The sequence below is a fragment of the Nicotiana tabacum genome, chromosome 22 (assembly GCF_000715075.1).
Source record: "Nicotiana tabacum cultivar K326 chromosome 22, ASM71507v2, whole genome shotgun sequence".
Lineage (NCBI taxonomy): Eukaryota > Viridiplantae > Streptophyta > Magnoliopsida > Solanales > Solanaceae > Nicotiana > Nicotiana tabacum.
In genome coordinates, this window is record NC_134101.1 from 179,654,885 (window position 1) to 179,659,642 (window position 4,758).

General features: G+C 32.3%; 1 non-coding gene across 1 annotated transcript; it reads right to left on the reverse strand.

Annotated features, from left to right (window-relative positions):
- Positions 1–4,427: 4,427 nt before the first annotated feature.
- LOC142176862 (small nucleolar RNA R71) lies at positions 4,428–4,534 on the reverse strand. Its single transcript, XR_012705668.1, has one exon. It is a non-coding gene; the product is annotated as a small nucleolar RNA R71 (small nucleolar RNA).
- Positions 4,535–4,758: the final 224 nt, after the last annotated feature.

Below are 4,758 nucleotides of genomic sequence, written 5' to 3' on the forward strand. Positions count from 1 at the left end.
AAACGAAAATAATAAGAAGAAAAAACTGTTAATTCAAATTGGGGAATAACTTCTTCTTAATATGGTAGTCTGTATCTATAAAATACTATAAATATATTTTTTATATAGAAAATAATTTGATTTCTCAAATTTATAGAGTGAAATATTTGAGTTGAGATAAAATAAAAGTTCATTTGCTTATGGAAAAAAATGAAAAATAATAATTATTAAAAATATCAGTAAATTTATGACAAAATAGTAAAATTACTTATATGTTTATATTTTTTAAAAATTCAAATTTGTAATTTAAATATGACTGTAAAGAAATGTCCAATTCAAATTGGGGAGTAGTTTCTTCCTAATATGGTAGTCTATATCTATAAAATACTATAGATATATTTTTTGATAGAGGAAATAATTTAATTTTGAATTTAAAGATAAAAATATTATTTCAAATTTATAGATAGAAATATTTGAGTTGAGAAAAAATAAAAGTTCATTTGCTTATGCCAAATAATGGAAAATAACAATTATTAAAAATATCAGTAAATTTATGACAAAATAGTAAAATGTATATATTAAAATGAGAGGAAAAAGCCTCCACATTAAACCAAGTGGCCACCTCATAATAGGCTACTTGGCAATTTAGGACAAAGTTACTTAGGTTAGATAATAATTAGTTTTTTGAACTTTAATTTTAATTTTAAATAATTTAAATTATGCATTATGTGTTGTTAATCTATATCTATATATATATTATTAAAAGAAGAGAAAAAAGCCTCCACATTAAGCCAAGTGGCAACTTCACAATAAGCCACATGGCAAATTGGGACAAAGTTAGTTAAGTTGGGTATAACTAATTTTTTAAATTTTAATTTTAAAAAATTTAAATAATGCATTATGTTTTGTTAATAATTAGTTACTATTTAAAATTATTCTAAAATATAAACGAAAATAATAATAATAAGAAAACTGCGAATTCAAATTAGAGAGTAATTTCTTCCTAATATGATATTCTACATCTATAAAATACTACAAATATATTTTTTGATATAGAAAATAATTTGATTCCTCAAATTTATAGATATAAATATTTGAGTTGAGATAAATAAAAGTTCATTTGCTTTTGAAAAATAATAAAGAATAAATAAAGAACGAACAATTTATTTGATTACTATATAATGTGTATACGTTAAGTTTTTAATATTTCAGTACACTATATTAAATAATAAAATAATATTATATATTAAATTATAATTTTATAAGATCAATATTCTATCAAATTATCTTCTATCAAATTATTCGTACATTACGGGGGTTCTAATACTAGTTAAGAATTATAAAACTATTAATTACATCATTACTTCATGTTAATGTTATTAAAAGGGGCTTCCAAAATTTTGAAAACAATGCATAACCTGAAGAATCCTAACGTTGGAAACTGCAAATATGACATATGTTATGTCAGATGTATAATATAAGCAATATCTGCAAGAAGACCAAAAAAAAAAAAAGATAACGAACAAATATTTAGTTGTTTGTGTATTGAGACTTTGACAAATATTTAATTAATTTACTCTTTCAAGCTTTATTTTTGTGTCTATTAGAAGTGAAGAAGCTTGGCGCAAATCTTGTTGTAGTATAAGAGCAGCCAAAAAATTGGATAAAATTCAGGCGGATCCTTTACTGCAGATTGTAATAGCATCAATCCCTAATGCATCCACTTATATGCACTTATTCCTTTATTGAAACGTTACATCTTTTTATGAAAGCAAGAAACACAACTGACAAAACTATTTGAGACTTTTTATTTTTTTTTGAAAAAATAGATAAATAGGATCCTTCGCCAAAAAAAAAAGTGCCGAAGTCATCTCTTATATGTGTACTCAGGGGCGGAGGGAGAGTGCTATGTACGGGTTCGGACGAACCCAGTAGCTTTTGTTTAAACTTTGAATTTGTATTAGAAAATCCATTAAATATGTTTAAATACTCAATTGCGAACCCAATAACTAATGAGCTATGAGATCGGTTGCAAGTTCAGAACCCATAAACTTCAATTTCTAACTCCCCTCTATGTGTACCCCTAACTGTTACTCTTAACTTTGAAGATTTGGAAACCATTATCCTCTTTAACTAACAAAGTTGATTGCTTTTTTTCAAGTATTCTATCATTATAGTTGTCTTGATTTTTTTCCGGGCCTAGCTCTCTTTATTTGTAGCTTTGATGGTATCCTTTCACCGTTTAAAATGAGTGTCAGTTCTGATATTTGCAATTCTCAAGATCAATAAAGGACTCATTATAGTGCTTTGAAATAAAGAAGAAACTAACAAACCTTGTGCAAACGTTGCTAATTTTTCTTTAAAGAATATAAAGAAGGATTCAACTTCACCTAGTGTGAGTCGTGAGAATTTAATTCTTCCTTATGGCTAATACATTATAAGTTATTTTTTATTGTTATTGGTTGTATGATAATATGTGAATTGGACTATAATTAGGCCCTAAAGAACCACCTTTTTATATAGTTTTTATGGTAAAAAGTAATAATAAAATGCTCTGATTAGTGTTTTTCATGCTTTGCAGGCTATATACAATAAAAGAAGTCTATGGAGTACTTTTGGGATCAATTACGGAGAAAAAGAGGCCAATCGTACAATATCCGCTAAGTGCACCACGCGAAGGCAGCAAAAACTAGAACTGGAGATGGACTGCCGCGGTCCCGGCGTAACCGCGATCGGACCGCGGCAAAAGGCTGTTGCGGATTCTGAGAAGCTAGTTGGCCGCGGTCCTGGCGTGACCGCGGTAGGACCGCGATAGGAAGCGAAAAATTGAGGGACTGAAGTGCAAAAACACGAGATTTTTAGCCCAAAACCCTATATTAAACAATAAAACTCGTCCAAGGGAGGCATGTAATGTTTTAGAAAGTACTTTGGCAAGAGAAACAAGTGTGAGAGATCACCCAAAATATCATATTTTCTTCTTCTCTTTATTTTTCTTGCAATTTTGATCATGAATATTTTCATAGTTTATTTACCCATTGTCATGAGTAGCTAAATCCTTTGTCTAGGGTTTTGATGGAACCTATTGAAGGATGAACTTCTTGATTATGTTAATATAGTTTGCCAGTTTAATCTCTATTTGTTCAACTACGTATTTGTTGTAGTTAATTGACAGGATCCTCAATTAGTTGTGCCTATTTAGTATGCATAACTCGGGAGAGAGTGCATATTTAGGTAATTGTTGAACAACATCACTCCCAAAGTATAAGAGGGATCTATAACTGCGGGTTTAAAGGCGGGATTAGGGATAACGAAGTCTTGGGTGCAATCTAAAGTGAACTGTAATAAACAAAGCCAGCTAGCGTATCTCGGGAGAGTGCGTCTAGTAAATTATCGTGATTACTCGGGAGAGATTCACGGTAAAAAGAGTGTTCATGGTTGATAGAGATGTGTTAGTAAATCTATATGAAACATAAACAGAAGAGATTCCATCAATAGGGGAAATCACTACCTTAGAACCTTCTCATTATTGTTCACAACTTAAGCATATTTAGTTTACAATTGTTTATTGACTTTCAATCTTAGTTATTAAATATACCATCAACTGTTATTTACAACGTTTGGGGAAGTTGATTCTAAAGAATTTAATAAGTCCAACGAAAGTAATTGATAAGTTAATCTCTGTGGATTCGACTCTGGGCATAAGTACTCAGGTTATATTTGCAACATTCGCATTGTCCTTTTATAAGGCATGGGCGTGATCAAATTTTGGCGTCGTTGCCGGGGAATTAACGGTGTTATCAATTACAATTGAAAGAAGTACAAAAATTCTTATTATAGTCATTTTTTCTCTATACCCAATTTTTACATTGAAATTTTAACATTTATTGACTTGGTTGCACAGGTGCATGCCTAGAAACTCATCGAGATCTGGTGAAATATTTGAAGCATTATCAGATCCCGAGAAAGTTTTCAAGGCCTTGAATCGGGCTAATCGGAAAAACAAACAACAACCAACAACTGCACAATTCGAAACAGTCATGGGGGATCACGAGGAAAACCCAGCGGTACCAATAGTGTCAGAGGCTGCTCTCTATGACTGGGCACAACCCGCAGCTGAAAATCTGTCCACAACCATTGTAGTTCCGCAGATACAGGCTGAGTCATTCCAAATTACGAATAACATGCTGCACTTGTTGCAAAACAAGGGACTATTTTCGGGGTCGCAAGTCGAAGATCCTCAGCAGCACTTGAAGAACTTCCTCTCTATCTACAAAACCCAAAGGCAGCCCAACGTAACTCCTGAAGCAATCAAGCTGTTATTGTTTCCATTCTCAGTGACAGGAGCTGCCTAGACTTGGCTAAACTCACTTCCCATAAATTCTATAACAACTTGGGATGAGTTAGTCAGGCAATTCCATAACAAGTTCCACCTACCCAATAAGACTGCTCAACAAATTGATGAAATTTTGAGTTTTAAACAGAGACCAATGGAGACACTGCATGAAACATGGGAGCACTTTAAAGGGATGCTGGTTATATGCCCGCACCATGGTATTCCAGATCTGATGTTGGGGCAGCAGTTTTACATGGGATTGTCAAATAGCGTGAAGAACATTGTTGATGCTTCAGCTGGTGGAGCATTTTTGAGCAAAACATGGAGAGAAGGCCAGAGTCTGCTCGACAAGATGACACAAAATTCGGGATGGACAACCAGGAATGCACCTATCACTCCAGTGGTTCACTCAGTGCCCTTAGATCCATCCAACTATATGGCTGAAA